Source organism: Bubalus kerabau, chromosome 22, assembly GCF_029407905.1.
Source record: "Bubalus kerabau isolate K-KA32 ecotype Philippines breed swamp buffalo chromosome 22, PCC_UOA_SB_1v2, whole genome shotgun sequence".
Taxonomy (NCBI): Eukaryota; Metazoa; Chordata; class Mammalia; order Artiodactyla; family Bovidae; genus Bubalus; species Bubalus kerabau.
The window spans coordinates 13040121-13053481 of record NC_073645.1 but is presented as its reverse complement, the minus strand read 5'-3'; the positions used below and the strand labels follow the sequence as shown (position 1 = coordinate 13053481).

At 35.9% G+C, this 13361-nt stretch overlaps 1 long non-coding RNA gene across 1 annotated transcript; it reads right to left on the bottom strand.

Moving 5' to 3' along the window:
* Positions 1-242: 242 nt before the first annotated feature.
* LOC129636498 (uncharacterized) lies at positions 243-13026 on the bottom strand. Its single transcript, XR_008706950.1, has 3 exons — positions 12605-13026; positions 8389-8525; positions 243-2641 (listed from the first exon to the last, which is right to left on the bottom strand). It is a non-coding gene; the product is annotated as an uncharacterized LOC129636498 (long non-coding RNA).
* Positions 13027-13361: the final 335 nt, after the last annotated feature.

The following is a 13361-nucleotide window of genomic DNA, read 5'->3' as shown; positions in this document are numbered from 1 at the left end:
TTCAACAAATTAAGATTGTGGCATCCAGTCCCATCAATTCATAGCAAATAGATGGGGAAAAAGTGGAAACAGTGGCAGATTTTATTTTCTTGGGCTCCAGAATCACAGCAGTTGGTGACTGCAGCCATGAAATTAAAAGACTCTTGCTCCTTGGAAGAAAAGCTATGACTAACTTAGCATATTAAAGAGCAGAGATATCACTTTGCCTACTAAGGTCCATCTAGTCAAAGCTATGGTTTTTCCAGTAGTCATGTACAGATGGACATGGGTGATGAAGAAGGCTGAGCACTGAAGAATTGATGCTTTTGAACTGTGGTGCTGGAGAAGACTCTTGAGAATCCCTTGGACAGCAAGAAGATCAAAGCAGCCAGTCCTAAAGGAAATCAATCCTGAATATTCATTAGAAGGACTGATGCTGAAGCTCCAACACTTTGACTACCTGCTGTGAAGAGTTGACTCATTGGAAAAGACCCTTATGCTAGGAAAGATTGAGGGCAGAAGGAGAAAGGGGTGACAGATGATGAGATAGTTGGATGACATCATCGACTCAATGGATATGAGTTTGAGCAAGCTCCGGAAGATAGTGAAGGATGGGGAAGCCTGGTGTGCTACCGTCCTTGAGGTTGCAAAGAGTTGGACATGACTAAGTGACTGAACAACAACAAAAATACATTTTTACCAGTTTTCTGTTTTGAATAGAGAAGAAAGCTGTCACTTTTGAGGATAAAAGAAAAAATTCTACCTTTACCACATTTCTCCACCCATTCCCGGGCTTCCCTGGTAGCTCAGATGGTAAAGAGTCTGCCTGCAGTGTGGGAGACCTGGGTTTGATCCCTGGATCAGGAAGATCCCCTGGAGAAGGAAATGGCAACCCACTCCAGTATTCTTGCCTGGAAAATCCCATGGAATGACAAGTCTGGCAGGCTACAGTCCATGAGGTTGCAAAGAGTCGGACATGACTGAGCGACTTCACCCACTCACTCACTCCACCCATTCCCCACAGGTCAATATCTATTCTCCGCATCAAAGGAATTTCCTTTTATCATCTCAAAAAGCAGTGTAATACCTTTGCTACAAAACCAACTGAGAATCATTAAAACTTATCAAGTAAGAGGTGTTTCAGACAAGAGAAGTGAAAAGGAGGCATATAGGGAGGGAGACAGAACAAGGGAAGGAAGAAGGGAGAAATATTCAAGAAACTTGTTATTTATTATTGTCATCTGGTTGAAAATAGGTTATATACATAATTATTATTTTTAATGAGACTATTTTGCTAAAAACTCAAACTACTTCCTTTCTTTATGGGATATGAATTTGGTTTCCCAGTAAAATACAGGATGCAAAATTAAATTTAGAATTCTACGGTGGACATAGTTATATAAAATTCATTTATCTTAAAATTTAACTGATGTCCTCTTTCCTATTTATGGAATCTTATTTCCTAAACCCTAAATAAATGTCACTTAATTGAAATTTAAGTTCTACAGTAATTCTGGAAAAGGAGATAGCTACCCACTCCAGTATTCTTGCTTAGAGGATCCTATGGACAGAGAAGACTGGCAGACTACAGCCCATAGGGTCGCAAAGAGCTGGACACAATGGAGCGACTTTCACTATCACTACAGTAACTAATTCCAATCGCCAAAATATTTTTTCTTACTCCACCACATTACAGAATCACGCTTTTCAATCCTTATATTTTAATAGATATTAGATTTAGATATTAGATAATAGATTTAATAGATATCGAATAGATATTTCTAATATCTATTCAGTATCTTGATGAAAGTGAAAGTGGAGAGTGAAAATGTTGGCTTTTTAAAGCTCAACATTCAGAAAGCGAAGATCATGGCATCTGGTCCCATCACTTCATGGGAAATAGATGGGGAAACAGTGGAAACAGTGTCAGACTTTATTTTTCTGGGCTCCAAAATCACTGCAGATGCTGACTGCAGTCATGAAATTAAAAGACGCTTACTCCTTGGAAGGAAAGTTATGACCAACCTAGATAGCATATTCAAAAGCAGAGACATTACTTTGCCAACAAAGGTCCGTCTAGTCAAGGCTATGGTTTTTCCTGTGGTCATGTATGGATGTGAGAGTTGGACTGTGAAGAAGGCTGAGGGCAGAAGAATTGATGCTTTTGAACTGTGGTATTGGAGAAGACTCTTGAGAGTCCCTTGGACTGCAAGGAGATCCAACCAGTCCATTCTGAAGGAGATCAGCCCTGGGATTTCTTTGGAAGGAATGATGCTAAAGCTGAAACTCCAGTACTTTGGCCACCTCATGTGAAGAGTTGACTCATTGGAAAAGACTCTGATGCTGGGAGGGATTGGGGGCAAGAGGAGAAGGGGACGACAGAGGATGAGATGGCTGGATGGCATCACTGACTCGATGGATGTGAGTCTGAGTGAACTCCGGGAGTTGGTGATGGACAGGGAGGCCTGGCGTGCTGCGATTCATGGGGTCGCAAAGAGTCGGACATGACTGAGCGACTGATATGATCTGATCTGATTCTAATATCACTCAGTATCACAAATACTGAGTGATAAAATTTGAAAAGTTGTTCTTGAATAATGTGAAATGGATTTTGAAATGAAATTGCTGCTGGATTCTGTATCAAGTAGACATCAAGGCAACTCTGCAAGAAAGAAAAACAACACATGCATTTGTCAATAATTAGTTTATTGCCAAGAATCTTTCAAAATAGTAAAATTGTGTTACTTCTATGACTCAGATTCCTCTTCAATAAGTTTAGAAGAAAGCATATAATTTTATCTAACACCAGAGGAATCTCTTTGTCTTATATGATAATGTTTGATTAAATTTTTCCATAGAAAGAGTATGAAACTGAATAACCAGTGCCCAGACACATTGCAATAGATTTTTTAAAATGAAATAGAGGAAAATAAATAAAAATTCCTTCACATATGATATTCAGATATATATTCACATATAATGTCAAGGCTTATATTTGAATTTTCTACCTGGTCATATTGATTACTTCATCTCAGAAATACTGAACTTTAGAAATTATTTGCAAAATACATCCTGGATTATAATAATTTACCTGTATTAAACAGGTTAGGATATACATATATTGGGTAAGGCAATTGTCCCTAGGTCTTAAATTTTGCCTATTAAGGTAATGATACATCACCACAAAGACATCATCAAAAATTTTTTTACTTTAAATCATAAATGACACTTATCTCATTTAAATTTTTGGGCACATATCCATATACCTGTGTAAGTAAATTATTACAAATTGTACCAAGCACCTCACAGTGGCACACTTTTTGACTGATGATTTTATTAACATATGTACTGGGCAAAATTTCTTTTTTACCAAACAGATCTGAAAATGACATATTTGAAAGATTACTTTTGTTAGAAAAAATTTTTTGTAACTAATATAAATCAAGAAAGAAAGACAGTGATGTTGCTCAGTCGTGTCTGACTCTTTGCAACCCCATGGACTATAGCCTACCAGGCTTCTCTGTCCATGGGATTTTCCAGGCAAGAGTACTGGAGTGGGTTGCCATTTCCTTCTCCAGGGTATCTTCCTGACCCAGGGATCAAACCTGGGTCTCCCGCATTGAAGGCAGATGCTTTACTCTCTGAGCTACATGCCCTCTGCAGTGGACGTTGCATAGGAGAAATAAAGGATACAAAATTGCAATGTATGTCTGAATGGTAGAATGAGTTTGTTCACTGTGATAGTCTACAAATTACATTAAAAGAGTTGCCTAATAAAATAGAATATGTTAGAAAATTTTCAATTAATTCAACTAGAATAAACACTTTGGCAAGTAATGGACCTGACTTCACTTCAGAAAAAGACAAGAGAATTTACCTTCATAGAAACAATGAAAATAAAAATTTAAGATTTTTTTGGTATGTGTGACATAAAAAGGAAATATCTGCACTTAAAAGGCATACAAAGGTAAGCAGATAAATTTTGTTCATATTAAGATATGTCCATTGTAAGAAAAAAATAGCAAAATGGGATTTAGAAACTGAATTTTTAAAAAAAGAAAATAAATTTCAAGAGATATAGTAGAAAAATAAGCTAGAAAAAGTAATAATATTCTAAAAAATGTAATAATAAAATATCAAGTAGACACTGAAAAAATTTAATGATAGAAAAACATATTTTCTCCAAAATCTTTCAAAAAAAGGATAGTAGAAGTATACTTAGCTAAATTAATGCATTAAAAACAAAGGATATTAGATAGAAATTTATTTTTAGATGATAATTTAATTCTATCTCAGACATAGAGACTGAAAGAGGAAGATATAAAATTTGTGGATAAAAATGAAAAAAAGTTCATCAAAAAGTAAAGCACAAAATCATACTTAATGTATGATTTAATTTACCTGAGTTTCTAAAAATGTTAAATAAATCCTTAGTGTCAGAAAGCATAATTACTATATTTGAGGTTACTTTAAGGAGTGAGAGAATGGAAAACCTCAAAGGGACAAATGGAAATTATCCAGGATGATGAAAATATGATACAGCTATATTTTGTGGTTATATAGAATTACACACTTATCAGGCTTCTTGGAAAATTTATTCAGAATGTGTGTATTAAGTTGTAGGTAAATCATACCCACACGAATTAATTTGAAATTTTTTTGAAGTTACAAATATGGCAAACATAAACTTTAAAGGAGCATTGTACAAAATAGATGTTAGAAGGAAAAACCTACAGAACAAAGATACAACCTGTGGTTGTTAAGAGAAGATATTTTGTATGCATTTTCTATGAAAGAGGTAAAGCTAAAATATGAGTGAAATTAATCCACAGACAAGGGTTTCATCTAGAGTACATCTTGGTTATATGTAAAGCAAATGAAAATTACTACAAATATGGGGATTTTAAACAACACAAATAATTAGATTTTTTTGAAATATTTGTAACATGGGCTGGGAACATTCATTGGATCATGAGAAAGCAAGGGAGTTCCAGGAAAAAATTTTCTTTTGCTCCATTGACTACATTAAAGCCTTTAACTGTGTGGATCACAATGAACGTGGAAAATTCTTAAAGAGATGGGAGTGCCAGACCACCTTACCTGCTTCCTAAGAAATGTAGGTTAAGAAGCAACAGTTAGAACTAGACATGGAACAAAGGACAGGTTCAAAATTGGGAAAAGAGCACATCAGAGTTGTGAATTGTCACCCTGCTTATTTAACTTCTATGCAGAGTGCACATGTGACATGCTGGGCTGGATGAACCATAGCTGGAATCAAGATTCCCTGGAGAAATATCAACAAACCCAGAAATACAGATGATACCACTTAAAGGGCAGAAAAGGAAGAGGAACCAAAGAGCCTCTTGATGAGGGTGAGGGAGAAGGGCCAAAAAGCTGCCTTAAAACTCAACATCCAAAAAGTAAGATTATGGCATTCAGTCCCATCACTTCATGGCAAATAGATGGGGGAAGAGTAGAAGCAGTGATAATTTTCTTTTTCCTTGGGCTCCAAAATCTTTGTGGACGGTAACTGTAGCCATGAGAATAAAAGACACTTGCTCCTTGGAAAGAAAGCTCTGACAAACCTAGACAGAATATATTAAAAATCAGAGACATCACTTTGCTGACAAGGGTCCATATAGTCAAAGCTATTGGTTTTCCAGTAGTCATGTACAGATGTGAGACTTGAACCATAAAGAAGGCTGAGTGCTGAAGAATTGATGCTTTCAAATTGTGATGCTGGAGAAGACTCCTGAGAGTCCCTTGGACTGAAAGGAGATCAAACCAGTCAATTCTAAAGGAATTCAGTCCTGAATATTCATTGGAAGGACTGTTGCTGAAGCTGAACTCCAATACTTTTGCCACTTGATGTGAAGAGTTGACTCATTGGAAAAACCCTGATGCTGGAAAAGATTGAAAGCAAACAAGAACAAGGCAACAGAGGATGAGCTGTTTAGATAGCATCACTGACTCAGTGGACATGAATTTGAGCAAACTCTGGAAGATATTGAAGAACGGGGAAACCTGGCATGCTGAAGTCCTTGGGGTCACAAAGTGTTGGACACAATTTAGCGACTGAACAACACCATAAAACTGGATTAAACTTTCCAATGAAAATACAGAGATAAGAAGTGATTGGAATAAAAATAATCCCACTACAGATTCAATTCAAACCTTATAGAAAACCCATCTGATATTTTTAAAGAAATTTGTAAGCTGGTCCTAAAATTCATATGGAAATACAAGGTACCCAATGTAATAAAATCATTCTTGAAAAAGAAGTAAAAATTTGGAGGACTCAATAGTTTTGATTTTAAACTTGTTACAAAGATAAAGAAATCACAACAGAGTGGTTTCAGCATAAAGATAGAAATATATAGGTAAATGATACAGCGTTAAGTGTTCAGATGTAAATTTATACATCTATGGTCAATTGATTATCAATAAAGTTGAAAAGTAATTAAATATGGAAAGAATCATCTTTGGAAAAACAAATGGAGCTGTGACAATGGATATCTATGTCAAAAAGTATAATTGGCCTCTTTCCTCATGCCATATATAAAAATTAATTTAAAATGTGTCATCATTCAGTTCAGTTCAGTCTCTCAGTCATGTCCAACTCTTCGCAACCCCAAGGACCACAGCAGACCAGGCCTCCCTGTCCATCACCAACTCCTGGAGTCCACCCAAACCCATGTCCATCGAGTCGGTGATGCCATCCAACCATCTCATCCTCTGTCGTCCCCTTCTCCTCCTGCCCCCAATCCCTCCCAGCATCAGGGTCTTTTCCAATGAGTCAACTCTTCACATGAGTTGGCCAAAGTATTGGAGTTTCAGCTTCAGCATCAGTCCTTCCAATGAACACCCAGGACTGATCTCCTTTAGAATGGACTGTTTGGATCTCCTTGCAGTCCAAAGGACTCTCAAGAGTCTTCTCCAACACCACAGTTCAAAGGCATCAATTCTTCGGCACTCAGCCTTTTTCACAGTCCAACTCTCACATCCGTACATGACCACTGGAAAAACCATAGCCTTGACTAGACAGACCTTTGTTGGCAAAGTAGTATCTCTGCATTTTAATATGCTATCTAGGTTGGTCGTAACTTTTCCTTCCAAGGAGTAAGTGTCTTTTAATAGATCAATGCAAATTAAAGCCACAAGGAAGCACAACAATTACAATGGCTAAAATTTTAACCTGAAAATATCAACTGATGCAAAGGATGCAGAGGAACTAGAACCATGACATTTTATTAGTGGTTCAAGATGGAGTAGATGCTCTGGAAAACTGGTATTTTTCACCAAGGTAAACATCAACCAGGGCTTCCCTGGTGGCTCAGGTAAAAGAATCCACCTGCCAATGCGGAGACCACAAGAGATGTGGGTTTGATCCCTGGGTAGGGAAGATTCCCTGGAGAAGAAATGGCAACCCACTCCAGTATTTTTGCCTGAGAAATCCCTTGAACAGAGGAACCTGGCGGGCTACATCCATGGGGTCACAAAAGAGTCAGACACAACTTAGTGACTAAACAACAACAACAAATGTAATTGACCACAGGACTATTGTTACTACCATGAGCAATAGGATTTCAAATCATTCAATTTATCTCTCATTGGTATCTCTAAAAAACTTGCTACCCTGATGCTGGAAAAGACTGAAGGCAGGAGAAGGTGATGACAGAGGACTAGATGGTTGGATGGCATCACCGACTCCCAATAGACATGAGTTTAAGTAAGCTCCAGGAGGTGGGACAGACAGGAAGTCTGGCATGCTGCAGTCCATGGGGTTGCAAAGAGTTGCACATGACTGAGCAATTGAACAACAACAACACAATATTTCTACTCTAAATATATCATTAAAATAATGACTGCAAGCAATATAGAGACCTTAGTGTAGGCAGGGACAAGACGACGGAAAACAGAAAGGAAGTTGAAAGGAGAAAAAAAAATCAACCTATTAAAATTTCTGTGTGCAAAATTAAAAGGAGATCAAGATAGTAAACTTGAGAGAGAAATACAGATTGTGAATTTGTATAAGAAGAAACTGTATTAATAATGATTTCAAAAGATAAGCAATGCATATAAGTAAAAAAAGAAAAATATACTTAATAAACTGGGTAACGCATGTGAGTCTGAGTGAACTCTGGGAGTTGGTGGTGGACAGGGAGGCCTGGCGTGCTGCGATTCATGGGGTCGCAGAGAGTCGGACACGACTGAGCGACTGAACTGGACTGGACTGAGCACCATGCACAACGCAGCATCAAGTTTAGGGGAGAGTTGCATTGCAGTGAAGTCAGCAAGGGAAACAGCATTTTGATCCAGCAGGAGGCTATGTCAGTTTCATTTTTTAAAGTTTTGTTCACATTCCCACATTTTGAAAACTATAAGCGTGTGATATAACCAACCACAAACCTTGAATAATGCTGGTTCGATGTAAGCAAGACCACAAACCATACTTGTTATATATCTATTAGTATTGACTGGAGCCAGGGCAAAATGGATTTTAATCTTTTCAGCCAGTTGTGGATTTGTTGCAAACGCTCCAAAAGCTGAAAGAAAACAATAGACTAGTTTACTTGAATTCTGTCTTGCTTCAAATTTCCATTGTTATTTGACTAGTTTACCAAAGATTACATAATAGAGCTGTTTTCTTTTCATCAAACTGGTCTCGTGAGATTTTCTCTACAATTTACCCTGCCCATCAACACCAGAATAATTTCTTGAAATTCAATTCTATTTGACTTTTTTGCAATCACTATGAGTGCTTGCTGATTCCATCACTAACTTTCAGTGACCCTTGGTGTTTTATTTCATTATTAAAACATTTAGAAAATATAAACCATCCCTCCTATCAAAAGGCTGTTCCATCTGCTTCTGTCTCTACTGATATCCCTGAATCTGATTAAATGTACTGAGGGCCTAGATACATCCTCTACTGTTTTGACCTCTTTTTCCATAAAGGAGGCTGAGCCATCTGTCTTTCAAAAGACCATCAATATTCAAGGTACAGTTTACCATTCTTTTTTTTTGTCCTCATAAAATCTTCCCTAATAACTGTGTTCAAAGGAAATGTTTTCTTCTATGGTCACATGATGCCTTTCAACACCCCAGATGCCTTTGCCTTCACAGGTCCCTTCCTACACACACAGACACACACATACCTGCACACACACATAAATCTATGTAAAACTATATTTTGTGACTGATATAAAGATGAATACAATCTGAAATGAATTATATTTCTTTATTCTCCTAATTTTAAAAGAAATGAAACATTTTGAGGTGTCTCTAAAGTATCATGAACCCTAGGAGAGGGGCCTTTCATGCTTAATTGACTGTTGAACTCTCCTCTCTGTTAGCCTCCTTCCTGTTCATCTGACTGACCATAAGCCTGCTGGAAATATCACCCCTTTTGTAGCAGTTCTCCAGTAGTGGTGATTTGCAACCCTCAAGGACATTTGGTAAAATCTGGACACATTTTTTGTTGTTGCAACTCTGAGTATGCAAAGGGGGTACTACTAGAATCTGGTGGCTAGAGACCAGAGATACTACCAAACATCATATTATGCGCAGGACTGCTCACCCTCCACATCCCCTGCAGCAACATACCAGTAGTGATGAGGAAGACAAACTGCCTTCTTAGATCACAAGCTTGAGATTTCTTTAGTGTACAATATACATTGCCAATGCCAGGCAACAAAGTATAATTCAAATAGTAGGTACACTGTACATTGAAACGATGAATTAATTAATTTTTACATATCAATTGAAAAGTTTGGAAGCATTTAGTCTTTATAGGATTTTCAGTATGAAAATTGATATGCCTCATACTACCCTAGAGGGATCCAGGCAACGTGCAAACAAATCTCACTGGGCAGCAGAATGTCACTGCTCAAAGAAGTCAGACCAACCAAACTCCAGACTTCTCCTAAAGAGTATCAACACACCAACTTTCTATTAAAAAACACTATAAGGAAAATTTTTTTAAAAACACATGCCAAGTCCTCAGTCTTAGAAATTCTAGCTACAGAGTCTCAGGTGATCCTCTGCATATACAGCTTCTTTAATACATGTGGTATGATTAGAAAGATCACATTAATAGATGATGATATCCATTTGGTTTATTCTAGAAAGACTATACAAGTATATTCCATAATAAACTTTCCATATATTATATTATATATTATATAATATAATTATAATATATATTATACATTATATTATATATTAATAATTAATGTTAAATATATCAATCAATTAATAATTATTAATTAAAATTAATATATTAATAATTAATGTTAATATAATATTTATGTAATTATATTATTATATAATATATTATTATATATAATTACATTATTATATATTATATATAATATAATACATATATGATATAATATTATATATATTACTATATATTATATTATATATTATATAATATATGTTATTTATATATTATATAAATATATATTATAAATAGTTATATTTATATTATGTTCATAATAATTATATATTATATATTAATTAATATAAATATAATTATAAAATTTTATTTTTTAATTTTATAGTAATATAAAAATATAATTATAGAATTAATATAATTTATATTTAATATATAATTTTTATATAATTATATAATATATAATTATATAAATATTGTATATATTATATATATTTATATATAATATATTAAATATATTATAAATATTATATAATTTATATATTTAATTTATATAATTTATAAACATATAATTTATATAATTATAAAATATTTAATATATAATTATATATAGTATATATTATATTATATATATAATATATAATATTATACTTTCCATAATATTCTATAATAAAACAAGTATCATTGGCATTTAACTGTGTTCCTTTTCAGATTGTCTGTATGTTCTAAATAATTATAGCTAATATGTATGATTTCTAAAATTATTTCTGTTTTTTTAAAATGTTTTCTTTGTTAAATCTTTAAAATAAAAATTATACCATAATCAGTTTTTATATTTCTTACCATATCTATAGTTGTTCCCAGGGAATATCCTACATAGTAAATTCATTTTTGTCCTGTTTTCTTCACAACAAAATCAACGGTGGCTAGAAGATCATATTTTATCATTTCATCATAACTTCATGAAACAAAAATATATGAAACCTGTTTTAATTTTGTAAATCTTAAAAAAATCATGTTTTCTAATAAAATTTTAATTTTATATTGTAGTGTAGTTTATTGACAATACTATGTTAGTTTCAGGTATATAGCAAAATGATTCAGTTATACATATACATGTATCTATTCTTTTTCAGATTCTTTTCCTATTTAGCTATTATAGTATATTGAGCAGAGTTCTCTGTGCTATTAGTAAATAAGAAACTTATCCTCTGTTTAATGGACTTAAGAAGGGTCATAAGACCTAGCACTATTTCCACACATCTTGTTTGTTACCAGGGCTTCCATGGTGGCTCAGATGGTACAGAATCTGTCTACAATGCATGGACAGAGGAGCTCATGGGGTCGCAAAGAGTGACTGAGTGATCAACACTTTCACTTTCACATTTGTTACCTGCTAATATGTGACTTTTTAATACAGTTCATGGGGTTCTCGTGGCAAGAATGTGTGTGTTAGTCACTCAGTCATGTCCAACCCTTTGCGACCCATGGATAGTAGCCTGCCAGGCTCCTCTGTAAATGGGATTTTCCAGGCAAGAATACTGGAGTCATTTGCCATTCCCTCCTCCAATGGACCATGTTTTAGTGGAGGACAGGGAAGTCTGGTCTGCTGCAGTTCATGGTGTCAAAGAGAGTCAGACATGACTTAGTGACTGAGCAACAACAACAATATGTTACCTAGAGCTTCCCAGGTGGCTCAGTGGAAAAGAATCTGCCTGCCAATGCAGGAGATGGTAGTTCAATCCTTGGGTCCAGACGATCCCCTGGAGAAAGAAATTGTAACCCACTCTAGTATTCTTGCCTAGGAAATCCCACACAGAGGAGCCTGGTGGACTATAGTCCATGGGGATGCAAAGAATCCGACATGACTTAGTGACTAAACAAGCAAGCAATATGCTACCTGCTTCTAATCACCACTTCATTCCTAGTTCACAAAATTTCTTTGAGGTAAATATATGACTACACACATTCTAGAGCTGAAGAAGCAGAAAATGTGCCTGTGAGCATAGCCAATAAGTGACGGACTAAATTTCAGAGTGCTCTTCCTCTAGATCTTAAGATCTAAGATATTGCATTTTATGTTTTTCCCATAAGAGAAATATGAACAATATACTATTTAAAAATAGCAGACAAAAACCACTGCTAGGGGTATAGAAGTGAAAGTAGAAAATCAAGGTGTTTTTTTTTTGGCAATTGGTGACAGCAGATGCTTTACATTATTTTACTTTTCTGCTGGGGTCCAGCCCCAGCTGATCCAGGGAGTTCGAAGGAGAGATGGCGTAGACGAGGGTCAGGAAACAACTGCTTAATTAAACGTTAATTAAGGATATAAAGAGTAATAGAATGAGGATAGCTCAGTAGGAAAATTCAGTGGAGAAAAGAGGCTGAGTAGCTTGGTTTACGCGGGAGACCAATAAAACTTCAAGACAAGAAGTTTGCACCACTTACGTAGGCCGCAGGCGTCCTTCCGTTCTCCCGAAGGAGAGGAGACACTGAGGCCTCCCTGGTCGGATCTTAGAAGCCCAGGCATAATTAGCAAGCATGGCGGGTTCCGCGCTCCAGATGGAGACTCAGCCAGAATTTGAGAGAGAGAGCGACATGGGGAGACCAAGTTTCGGTGAACAAGGCCCGCACTTTATTTTCCAAAGTAGTTTTTATACCTGAAGTTGTGCATAGAGGATAATGGGGGAAGGGGTGGAGTCATGCAAGGACAGCCGTTCCTGGTCCTAATCGAAGCCAGGCTTTCAAACTTATCATATGCAAAAGTTCAGGTGAATTACATCATCTTCTGGCCCGGAGGCCTGTTAACATTTTAAGAAACTTATTTTTCTCTAAAGGTGATTATTCCAAAGTCAGGCACCAGCCTCCAAAAAAGCATTGGACAAAGCTGCATTCCTATAGGGCAAAGGTGAGGTGGGCTCAATCAAGAAAATAATTAATTCAAGGGTCCAACGTTACAAACATTGAGGCTACTACTTACATTTCTATACACCCATTATATCAATCAATACACTGCCAAGGACACAGTAGGTAAGGAGTATGGAGACTTAGCAGCAAACATTGGCCCAATAAGTGAAAAACCCTTCACCAATACAATTTCTAATCAATCTTTTAACTACTCAAAGGAATCTGTGTTTAGACAGTTTAGAACATCTCCTGCCTCTCACAGTTGGGAGGCTCTGAACAATCACATGTGGCCGGAAAA